The sequence below is a fragment of the Wyeomyia smithii genome, chromosome 3 (genome assembly GCF_029784165.1).
Source record: "Wyeomyia smithii strain HCP4-BCI-WySm-NY-G18 chromosome 3, ASM2978416v1, whole genome shotgun sequence".
NCBI classification, from domain to species: domain Eukaryota; kingdom Metazoa; phylum Arthropoda; class Insecta; order Diptera; family Culicidae; genus Wyeomyia; species Wyeomyia smithii.
The window spans coordinates 57556219-57569426 of record NC_073696.1 but is presented as its reverse complement, the minus strand read 5'-3'; the positions used below and the strand labels follow the sequence as shown (position 1 = coordinate 57569426).

Here is a 13208-nt window from a genome sequence, read left to right as displayed (position 1 = left end):
GCACACACAGAGGGCCTCCTCCGAACAAGGCATGCTCCGAGAGTAATGGTGATGGTGCAGCGAAAAGCAGCAAGCAGCAACGATCGAGATGTTGATGAAGTCCTTCTAGTTTCACATGCTTGATGGATACCTCAGACCGGATGGTTGTTAGGCGGACGGTCTGTCAGGCGATGGAATGGCACTAGAGAGGTGGCTCCTAGCAAACTCATGGATGTGAAAGAAGAAAAAAAAACGTAAATACACAAACACCAGTAGAAGGACGGATTTGGTGCTTGTCGTTCTTGGATGGTTTCGTACTTCCCGGTAATAATGACCTGTCAGAAGTTGAAGAAGCTGGCTCCTGTCTAACGGAGATGAAAATGTTGGAAATCGGAATTGTTCGGACGTCCCACTGGAATAATTATGAACTAGGTTTTGCGCTGTATCTCTGTTCCCAAAGGTAGCAAGCAGCAAAAAATTAGTTTATTTGGGCAGATTTAACTGGTCTCGTTAGAGTGAACCTTCCCCTGTACGGCACTGCACAACCATCAATCTGTCGAGGGAATCTATTATATCTGCCATTATCCATTCTTTACACGTACTGATACCAGGGATTATTGTCATTTTTCCATTATGGTTCCTACATTCATCCTACAATGCGCCATCTCTTGGTGCTGTCTCAGTAAAGATTGCGTCTGCTGGAATCGTGATGCCTGTAGAATGCGCTGCGAGATTTATTATGATGCAAGATGCTCACTCCCACTCCGTCCCTTATAAATCATTCACCAGACGAAGGAAGAAAATATTGGTATTACACTAAATAATAATGTCGATTGGTTTTGCAGTGTATAGAATGATTGATAGTTAGATGGGGTTTATATGGCTGCTATTGCTGTAATAATCGTTCTGCACAGATGCTCGGGCAAGACCTGTATTGGTTTCTTTGAACAAACATTGCGAAGTACTTCCATCTGAATGCGAAATTAAAGCTGAGTTTGATTTTGTATTCAACGTAGGAACTGCTATTATTTCCACACTCTAAAACCAAATTGTTGCGATTACCTATTATCCAGATAAAATTTTGCTGATACGTCCCTGTTGACACGTATTGCATTTTGCATAATCAAATTTATCAATGAATTTATCAAATCATGATCGCAGCAAATTGAATTTAAATGTCTTCTAACATTGAAAACTTTATTTCAATAGTGTAAATAAAAAATAAAGTAAATAAAATACAAAAAGGTTATAGCACTAATTCAAAACATTCATTTATCACACAAAGCAGGTTGCCCTTCATATCTCTTCTCTCAAAAACTCAACTCAGCAGTACCTTCCACTAATAACTGCGTGTGAGCGTAATTGTCGTAACGCTAGTCCGCTTGTGCTCTGCCTTACGGATTCAACGAAGGGTGCATCATTTATCAACTTTCAGGATTTGCGCCGCACCGCTGGGTACACCTTTCAAAATTTTAATCAAACCTTCAACAAAACACCCCGCGTTTTTCTCTTTCTTTCTCTCGTCGCTTAAGAACGCTTATCACGAAACCATATTTTATCTGTCAATGCTGCCATTTTCGCGTTTCTTCCACTACCACCGCACCCAGCTCCAGCTCCAAGTGCAGACACGAAGGGTAACAGCTAGAGCAACATAACAAGTTCAAAAGGTTCCTGCCAATAAGCAAAAATTTCATTACTTTTAAATTTTTCCTGGAACAAGCATTGGTATTCGCCAAGAGGAGACCACGCTCGGCCTGGCCCGGCGGCGGCAACGACTGGCGGCATGACACGAGCAAAAAAACCTGCCTCTGTGAAAGACGGAGGAGCAAAATAGCAATAAAGCAAATTATTCGCTGGAACACGGCAGGCACGAAACAAGCAGGGGTGCCTCCTGTTAAGGTTACATACCGTTCCACAGGGAGGAAAGACCGGACAATAAAAACATAACAGATTTGTACAAAATCAATTATGTTCGCAAGAAATTTCAGGTATTTTGAGAAATTATTGAAAAGGTAGTTCATCATGCCGGGAGGTAAAGGTTGAACTGAATGTTTAGAGCGAAATTCCTCAGCTGTGTTATTTTGATTTGCATACTTGTGCTAGAAAAACTTGCGCCGTACAATTCGCGATGTTTTCGTTACCATCAGCCAAATTTGAAAACTTGACTACTCTCCACCAACCCGTGAACTACAGACAACCATCTGGAGCCAAGGGCCCGGATTTTTCTCGGCTCCAGTTCGGAAGCCAAGCCATGTGTTTGCTACGGAAGGAGCCGCTTTTATTAGTGGAAAATAAATGTTCAAAATGACGGGTATAATGTTTTTCCACTATCGATTTTTCCTTATATGCAAAATGGGGCCGTTACTATTCATGGAAACTCTTCCCAGATGGGTGCGAACGAATGAAGAATGCTTCTTGTCTTGAGGCGGGAAACCAGTTGCTACATTTTTCGCACTTATTGCGTACACATCTGTCAAATGTCCATTCAAAAAAATAAAAAAACAACGCTGAAGCTTGAGATCATATTTTTGAATGGGTTCTTTCTGTTTGAGAAGAGCAGGTGAGAAGTTTGATAAATACCATTCCATCATTCAAAAGCTACTGAAGAATAAAATATTTAGATTTCAATCAGCAGAAGTATATAACTCTGCGAAATACTACCAAGCGTTAAATTTGACAGAATACTCGAAAAATAAATAAAAATTATAGTCTGGTAGTAAGTGAGCTTTTCATCGCCAATGAATTCTGCTTTTCAATCATCAACCATTTTCAATTGGAAACGCAGCAAAACACTATTTTTGAATAGGCTTTCAAAAACTTACCATTTTCTCTAGATAACAAAACATAATTTTAAAATCAGAACTTACAATATTTGTTAAAAATAAAAGGATGTGATAATGAAAATTTTATCGTATTAGTCTGCATTGAACATCTCCAGATCATTACCAATTTGTTGGGTTGTTGTACAGTTTTATATGTCTTTGAAACATCATGTCAGCGTCGCTCAGAATGATTGGAATTGGTAATAACTAAGAAATTTTTAAGTTAAATGAGGATATGTGCCTAAGTGCACAAACATGGGCTGACGTAAGACTAAGGCAGGTGTAAAAGTTTGTGTCTACTATAACGCTACATTCACACACATGCCTAACACACATAATATATACCACACACTATACTTACACAACTTATTATCGGCAGTAACTAAATGGCTTCTAAGTCTTCCCACTGCCGGTTTCGTTGATTTTCGGGCTGTATTTCAACAACGAAATCTGAATTGGATTACCACTGGTGTGGTCCAGCTCAGATCGAAGGGAAGCCGAACTGTTCACCTCGATGGTCGACCAGGGAATGAACTGCTCCCATACTATTAGTCATTTTATAAAGTCGTTCTGGATGAAGAAGTTTGGTAATTGGAGGTAACACTAATCACGTGGTAGCAGCTCTGCTTCCTCTTCACGTTGCTTACGACGGGTGATGGATGCAATGCCGATAAATTTAATACAAGCATCGAAAAGTTATAATTTGGGCACAGATATGTATGTAAGTAGAAGAATAGGACATTCCATAGGATAAAGCGCGGATAGGTTGCGGGGAGTTGGACGATCGGGTGTCGACGGTCGAAGGAGACGACAAGCAGAGAAGAAGACTAAAAAGAGGCCGAAGACAGTATAGCTCGAGGTCGAGTTTAACACATGCAACGATTAGGCGAAGGCACTCCCGCCACAACTTCAACGCAATGACGAACGGTATGAATCGCAAGACGATTGCGATGATTCAATAGGCGATACACCTTAGTATTAGAAGATGTAAGAGAGGTCTTCAAGGAAAAGCTAAGCATCAAAAAATGAATCCCAAACGGTCAGAACGTCATGACCTTGATTCTGTTTTATTCACACAGATTACCTTTTTCATCTCATCACGAAAGTAATGGAAGCGGGTCTTTTAAAACCCTGCACTCTGTCGGCAAGGGTAACGAGCAAACCGGCTTTATTGTACATAGGACCGCTGGAATCCACCGAACCTTTCGTCAGGTGTCCATAAGGACGAAACCAACAATCAAGTGCCCTGGTGAATGTCTTCCTCGTCGAGAAGACTCACAGCATATTGAAGTGGGGGCGGATGTAACGTCACCCATCATTCCTCTCACATTAGCCTTCAGGGTCCGTCACTAAATTCGATATAGCTAGAAACAAATGCAAACAAATGTTATGCCAACTAGTACACAGCCTTCTGGTTTGTTTAACTAGGGTACTTTACGACCTTCAAAAGGGCGTTACTCAGAAATGTACCGTACGATGATTTTGAAATATTGACCAGAGATTCTGGACGTCATAACGAAGATTCTATAGTAAAAGTAAGTACTAGAAAGTTAGAATAATATAAAAACAGGGTAATTAATAGCAATTTTTCCGGTCATTACCACTACCCACTACCACTACAGCGCCATCTTTTAGCATTGAGCATTATTTCGGGTGTCCCATTCGTATGACTCTCATGGGTTTATCTTCTAATGCTCGAAAAGGTAAGGCATTCAGATTACAAACCAGCACACAAGGTTCAGGTATTCCGAACAAAGATATTTTTTTTCTATGTATGCCTGAAGGGCACTGGGTACTGAAATGCCACTGCGACATTCTTGCTGATTGTCTTTTGTGGCGGGCCCCGATTGTTGTGCACAGGTTACGGATTGTTCGTACTCATTGATGGAGTAGAACTGTTTTGTTGTAAACCTGTACCCCAATTAGGTACAACATAGTTGATGGAACTAATGACCTGCTTGGGATTGGACCTCCATACTTGGTATGGAGTTAAAAGGTAACTTTCTAAGAAGTTGTACCTAGAGGAAGCAAGAGCTTCGCAAGAGCAAAGCAAATGCTCTGAGCTCTCTGGTTCAGATTTGCAGAATCGGCAGGAGTCGTTCAACACTACGCCGATTTTCTTTAAATGATAAAAAACGGGACAGTGTCCGGTGAGGAGTCCCGTGATTATCCGTAGGTCACTACGATTTAGACTAAGTAGTAGAACAAAGATATGAACGTACCGCATTTAAATAATCAATCAAAGTGATTTTCGGTACCGAATTTCTGACACCCGCAATGTAGCCAAACGTTGTAAGGAGGAGTTTTTATTGCTATGTAGCACTTCTCAAGTTGTAAATATGGGAATTAGTGATGAGTGTGATCGATTAGAATAGAAAAATCTAGTGGGACAAATATGTGTAGAAAATCATCGAGCATGAGCATGAGCATGAGCATTGACGACCGTACATATCGTAGTTGCACCTCTGTGATTGACCTGAGCTAGTGAAGTTGCACAGAGAACCACATAGATAGCTTTTGGGATGTTTTACCATCTTCAATGTACAACAATTCAGTAACTCTCGCTTTGAAAAGATCAATAACGGTACCGGCCACGTCCTTACAGTCGTTGGGGAAAAATAGGAAGAGGATTTTTAGTTCGACAAACGTTGTTATGAGACCGAGTTCACCTCTGCATCTCTACGGATGTCACAGGAAGGGTATAGTATGATGGGGTAGAAAAGGTCAGGATTCGCCGTGGTAGGCAATACGATCAGATATTTTATAATCCCGCGTGAGAATAATTTTTAAACCAAATAAAAAATCGTCAGATACAAAAGCTAAGCGCGAATCAACGAGCTGATTTGCAGGCACCGATTTTATGACCTGTGAGTAAGCTACGCGATACGAATCTCCAGATCACTAGCCACCGCAAACCGACCTCAAACGACTGATCACTGTACTAAAAACAAAACCTATCTATCTTTTTTTTGTTATTTTAGAATCAATGAAGTTGATATATTTAATAATAAAAAACAATGCTGTGAAAAATTAATATATATATATATATATATATATATATATATATATATATATATATATATATATATATATATGTATATATATATATATATATATATATATATATATATATATATATATATATGTATATATATATATATATATATATATATATATATATATATATATATATATATATATATATATATATATATATATATATATATATATATATATAAATATATATATATATATATATATATATATATATATATATATATATATATATATATATATATATATATATATATATAAGTATATATATATATATAAGTATATATATATATATATATATATATATATATATATATATATATATATATATATATATATATATATATACATATATATATATATATATATATATATATATATATATATATATATATATATATATATATATATATATATATATATATATATATATATATTATATATATATATATATATATATATATATATATATATATATATATATATATATATATATATATATATATCGCGATGACGTTGTTTAAAGCGGCCACTACACGGTATCCAGTTGCTGTCTTCATCACATTTGACATGTGATTTATATTCGAATGCGAGATGTTAAAAGTAAATTATTTTTAAACGCGGGTATGGTCGCATCCAGCCTGCTCATGTGTTAAACTATATGAATATTCGCCATTAGTATCAATCGTTAACGCAAAAAAGACATAATAAACGATGAAAATGGCACAGCTCCACGCATCCAAAGCTCTATGAATTTAAAAAAAAGAAGACACACACCTAAAACGAAACGTCCTAAATTAATTGTGTTGCGACTATGAATATATAGCAAAAATTTAGCTATATATCATAGACGCAACACAATTAAGCTTTGAGCTAAAAATAATCATTCAAAAGCCAGAGAAGTCATGAACAGCAAAGAAATAACAATGCATATCGGAACGAAGTAGTCGGACAAATTTTAAGTTCAAAATTTCGAAACATTTTAACAATTAAAAAATATCGCGAAACACACAAACAAGTTGTGCGGTAGGCATCTTTTCTCAGGTAAGAAATTTGAATATCAACAATTATTCAGCTGAAAATTTATTAAGTATTTTAAACTCGGTTTTCAATATACTTTAATTTTGCGACAAGGAATCGAGAGAAGCTGAAACAAAAACATTCCTAAGCTTAACCGTCTATACTATATCTCTATATCCCTATATACTATGCTCCTTCACTGAGCAGCTGTACTCTATCCGAAGGTAGATGGCGCTCAATAGCTCCTCAATCAGCCGAGCAGGCTTCCGTGATCCATGAATAATATTCAGGCATACGTCGCGAAGTCGCTACACTCCAAAAAAACCATAGTTGAGCAGGACTCATACGGGCCGAAGACGCACTCATACCGTAGCATTACACACAACCTCTTTATTTCTTCCAACCGACGCTGACGCGCAGGGACACGACGTCGATTCTCTCTTGCTTGTCGATACAAGAGTTGCCTGTTAAATGAAAAATTGGCATAGTTTCATGCAAAGATTCAAAGCCTCAAAAATTTAGAAAATGCAGATAACACATAATTGCCAAAACATAGTCTCAAATTTGTTGACAAAGCGCCAAATTATTCACAATTAAGGCATATTAAATAAAACATTTATTCATAAGCTAGAAAAATCGAAAAAAATGAAGCATAAGATTCCAGTTAGTAGTAAAACTCATATATTTATTCAAATTGAATGTTTAATCATGATCACAACACTCTCACAATAATAGTGGCCTTCGCTGATGATTCAATTATTTCGGTAGACGATCAACACGATATGCTGATCAATTTTATACTTAATGGAGTGATTTTTTTCAAAAACGAAATAACATTCATGTGACAGGTCAAACTCCCGCAATCGGGGTAACATTGACTTTTAAAGATACAAGCCAGGAATTTCTTTATACTTCTTTAATAACTACCTCCTTCAGTAACCACCTTTTAGTTAATTTTCCAATTAAAAAAAGATCAGAGCATAACTAACTTTATGATTTTATTCGTCACTTGATCAATAGCAAACCTTTTAAGTAATCATCAATCTGTACAAAATCTCAACAATGCAAACTTTTGCACTTTGATACAATTATGCGCACAAACTTCGAGTACTTTTTGCAGAAAAATCTGTATAACTGGTCTTCCTGTATAGCGCCCTACTCGCATACAGATGTCCAGTATATGATTTGGAAGAAAGATTGAAGACACTGGCTTTGTTTGACGTCCTTCGTTTACAATTTAACTTTGTGTTAGTGTAGGGGGGAAAATAACAGTTACTTATCTAGACCACTTCAAGTTGTGCCCTGCACTGCACGACACTGATGTCGAAGTATTCTGAATAAAAATCACAACTGGAAGCTGTTCCGGACCTGATACTATCACACAGTAGAATGCCGACGTTTGGAAATAATACATTAATGACAAGAAAAAGCATCCGTTAACAAAACATGATCACAGCACTCTGTTTTATTGAGTTCTTTTTTCAAATATGTGTAGAAAATCATCGATGGGACAAACAGATTTGGTATGGTTTTTCAAGACTTTCGGAACAAACAATGTTATTTTTGAAAGCTTTTCAAAAATTTACATGAAAATAGACTCATTGGTGATAAAAATCGGTGAGAATCGACCAAAAGTAATATGGGACAACTATGCGTAGAACAGCAGTACAGCACGGTAGGTTTTCGCCATGAGGGTGTCGAAAATTGATACAGCACGTGAACGTTCACGTCTTACTGGCAGAGAAATTATACTAGAATGATTCTACTCAACTGATTTTAACATGATTTCTGAAAAATTCTAAATTGATTTCAGTATGATCCAAAATGATTCTTAAATTATTTTAAAATCGAATACATTCGCTGAAAAACAAGGTTTTATTCCTAATAAAAACTTCGAAGTCCAATTTACCATAAAACTACAGGCAGGGAAAATGTAAAACGCAATTTGCTCCAAGAAAAATACTCGTATCAGGATCTCAATTTTATACTGTTTGTGAAAGAGATCAGGTCGAAAATACAGACACAATAAATTTTGATTAAAAGTTTAGGGAAAAGGTATTGGTATGGCAAGCAATTGGCTGCTATGGGATGTTAGCTGAATCTTTCATCCTACCAGGACCATCGAATACCTAAAACACTTCCATTTGATGATCATTCGTCAGAATGATTATCGCTCAAAATTTTACCGGATCTTACATCTTGTTGCTGTTGTTAGTGAACCATGATCTAGTATAAATTAGAATATGTACAATTTGTGCCAAAAGACATGCATCCTGCAAATTACCCAGATAATCTTTTCATTTGTCGGTTTTCAACTCTTGTAAAAATAGCGTGAATTTGCATACAACTAGCAACTTTATGAAACTTACAATATAAACAATAAGCCATTTTATAAACCCTTTATTGTCAATAAATCTTGGATTTCCTTTAACTGATATCGATTTTCATTTCTCAATACCTCCGAAACTAGAACTAGAAGGCTTTGTGTGCATTTTTTATTACTGAAAAAGAACTACCCGTGTAAAAAAACACATAGAAATAGATAACTTTTACAAAGACTTGAATGAGTTTCGCCGTAAAGCCTGTAGTACACTTTTTGTCTAATGGTCAAATATTTGACCTTCTGACATAATGGTCAAATTTATTTGACATCATGGTTGTTGTTTGCCCGTGTTTGCCCCATGTTAAAATTGGAGAGTGACAAATAATTATCTTTGACCAAATTTTTATCTGTCAATAAGTGACAAATATTTGACGCTCGGTCAAAGAGTGTACTACAGGCTTGCTCTTTTAAGCTCAGACAAGTTGCCCTAACCCTACAATTGACACAAACTATATTGCATATTAGAGATCATTTTGTTCTTCAACCATTTTGAATAGTTTCATCGTACCAATTTCCGCCGGGAATGCGTTAAAAAGATTATAGCTTTTCTACCATTTCTGTGAATTTTGATGGCTCTAGTAAATGCAGAAGTACGTCAAAAATTCCGCACAGTAATTACTCGCCGGGTTCTTCACTTCGATGTTGGTCTACGGGAAAACTCATTCAAGTCTCTAAAAAGTTATCTTTGCTAGGGGCACCAAAACTCACAGGAATGGTTGAAAAGCTATATTCTTTCATTTTTCCAGTTTAGGCTTTGGGAAAAAACTCTGTTTAATAGTTTTATCAACTTGATTTTCAGCCATTTTTTTCAGTATTTTATACTGAAATGTGATTGTGTATTGGAAAAGGTACCTATAAAAAAGTGTTCCTAGCTTTAGCTTAGAACAGAAAAAACAGGCACAACTAAAATAATCGTCAACTGAATAATTTGTGTCCACTCTTTTCGATTCTTTAAGCGAGATCTGAAACACCCAACAGTTGTATCATTAATGACCCACAGCAGCAATATTTGATTCGATAAATCAGAATAAATCCATACTAATTAATTTTCAATTATATGTCGTATTCCAACAAACCAGCTTTCCAGTGAATTTTAATTTTCCGAGCCTCATTGACAAGAATGCAAACATAACAAATTCAAAGATATTATGTGAACGCAGGGTAAAATAACATCAATATTGCTCGAAAATGTTCCCATTGAAAATGAAATCCTAAAGCTGATATAATTAGCTTACCTGCGTGTCGAGACAACGTTAGTAAGCTCCACCGAACAGGAATGATGAGCTCTGCTCAATTTTAGAAGCACTCTACTGTTTCTGTGGTCACAATTAAGCTTCATTTTCAGTACGCAGGAGACAAACTGTGCGTTATCGTTTATCGGTCACCAGTATGAGTTCCACCCAGCATTCTTTTGATTGCGGTTAATCTGTGTTTAGAGCAATCGAAGCATAGCGACCGGTTCCGCTTAGCTTAATTCCGCAATCACCAATTACGCTAATCCACTTGTTTTTCACAAAGGATCGAAATAAAAAACTTTTTTCCCCTGCAGCCAGCTTAACTTCGCCCTCAGTAAATGAGAAACGCTCGACAGCACTAACCCAATAAGCAATCGCCCCGTCGTTATTATTCCTTGGCTCGACTCCGCACCAATCGTTTGTGCTAGTTCCGAAATGAAAGCATAGCCTTAGCCCCAGACGTCACTCGATTCGAAAATGAAACTCCTGCGTCACAGTATTGCACAATGCTGCGAGATTTTGCTCGCTTCTTCTCGTCACCAACCGAAGCTTGGCAGCCGCTGTCCTCGCACAATGTTATCTTTTCATTTCCGCCCGCTGCGCCGTTGGTCACACACGGGGTCATATTTTATTCATTAACGAACCCTTCCATCTCCCGACTATAATATTTTTTCATTTAAACCCAAAAGCCAACCTTTTTTCTCTTGCCTACCAATTTTGCGATAACCACTGACACCCGCTTGATTGTTGTTGACCGGAAGCACTTTTTTGTTTCCTCAAACTCACAAAGCACATTTGGTATTCCGCGAGAATGTTGGCCGATTCTGTCGCCACCGCACCGTGATGACCGTACGTAGAAAATTCGATTCCCAAAGGTGGATTCGGTCAGCACCACTGACACCCGCCCGTTAAAAACAAAGCAAAAATGATATCCCTTTTCCTACGTATACGTATACCACACCCCCTCGTCGGGCTGAATGGCGGCAGAAGCGCAGACACAAAAACACACACACCTCGCTGAAGCTAGACCATTTTTCCATCACACAACAGGCTCATCCTTACAACACGGATTACCGCACGGACTGATGAGGGCCAAACCGTTTCGATCTTTTCCGAAAAAAACGATCCAATCGAACAGGCGTTTCTCCACTGACTGAAAACCTGCCCTGCTTCGGAAGCCTTCCGCAACGCGAAACCGAGATAAAGCACCGAATTTAGCAGCATCCGTTCGTCCGTCCGACCGTCTGCCCATCCGCATCCGATGCTGGCAGGATGTGCTCACGTGTTGCGGCTCTCCTGTGCACACCATTTTACTCGGAGAGGGCTGCCGCAAAGCGCTCCCGGCGGAAGTGCGGTTTGAACCCGCACCAGCAGAGTCGAGGGAAAAAAGGCCGCTCTGTTTTGATCCGCGTTCCGTTTACTTCCTGGAAGACAGTTAGCAGAAGCCATCGGTAAGAGAGAAATAAAGAGGGAGAGCAGTAAGTGAGTTGAAAGCCGCCGCCTGTTTCGCGTCTTCTCAGCTGAGACTCACCGACGACGAGTGAAAGGTGAGATTGTGAGATTGAAAGGCACACGTTTCGTGAAAGTATTGGAATGTTTTCGAAGCGTTACGCTTCGTGAGCGTTAGCAGTTCATTTCGGCACTCAGTGATTGCACCCTGATTATACCGAAGAAAGTAACACTTGACAAAGCTTTTCTATTGTGAAGTGGTTTGTTGACAATGATAATAGGATATTTCTTGTGAATCTGAGATCAACTGTTAATTGGAATAAATTTTTGCGTTGGATCTGCAAAGTCAACTCAAGTGTACAACAAAACATGATATCTCAACTAAACCAATGGTTTATCTTGTACTGCTTTGGTCAAGTTGTTGGGTGGTCAAATAAAATTATCAATTTTCAACAAAAATCGTTACAACCCTCAATTACTACGATAAGCTTTCTTTATAGTCAGTAAGATAGCAATTAAGTTATTAAGTTACTTTTAAGATTATTTCACTTTTCTTGACAAGTAGGTTCAAATCCCTGCAAATAATAGGCCCTAATTGTAAAAGCGGGAATATTAATATTTACAATAATATTTACAATAACAAATTAAATTTTAAAAAGTCATTAGTCATCATTAGTAATAGGCCACACAAAATAATTAATTGATAATTTATTATAAGATACTTAGTGTTACAAGTTGTATCTTGCACGTGACTATACTAACAACAGATTATTAAATGCATAAGGAATCTAAACTGAAACTTTTTTCAATAGATGCTCACTGCTTTTCTTTACTCTTGGATAACAACTACTGCGGCAATTACTTCTAAAATTAATATACATACCAGATTTGCTGAATTGTGATTGATCCAAACTCATCCCCTAGAAACAGTTGAAACTATGAAACTACGAGAGCGTTCGCATTCATCATAATCCCAACATCTTGCAGCAAAGTTTTCCATTCTCCAAAAACACCTGGGAAAAACAAAAATCAGCCCCGGTAGCTTAAATTATTTTCCTGAAGGGAAAACAATTTTGAGTGGAATCAGCAACTGGTACCTCATCCGAGCAGCAAATCATAGAACTGGGTAAACAACTTTACACAACTTCCTAACTGTACTGTCTGTCGATGGATGTTTCGTGTCTTCCTTCGAGCAAGCAATCTTCGCTGGGGCGTTCCACAAGCGCCCTGAACCGGTTCAGCTTCCGTCCGAGGCGCATTCCAGTT

At 37.6% G+C, this 13208-nt stretch overlaps 1 protein-coding gene across 16 annotated transcripts in view; it reads right to left on the bottom strand.

The window, feature by feature from the left end:
* LOC129731687 (uncharacterized) overlaps positions 1–11687 on the bottom strand; it is a 377272-nt gene extending 365585 nt beyond the window's left edge. Inside the window, exons 1-2 of one of the 16 annotated variants that reach the window (XM_055691878.1) lie at positions 11556–11625; positions 10494–10917 (exon numbers count right to left, since the gene is read on the bottom strand). The gene's annotated coding sequence lies outside the window, so the exon portion shown is untranslated. Of the gene's footprint in view, positions 1–10493; positions 10918–11187; positions 11485–11506 lie in introns of those variants that run through there. The other 15 variants (XM_055691869.1, XM_055691867.1, XM_055691866.1 and 12 more) reach the window with 15 other exon arrangements.
* Between the last annotated feature and the right edge of the window lie 1521 nt (positions 11688–13208).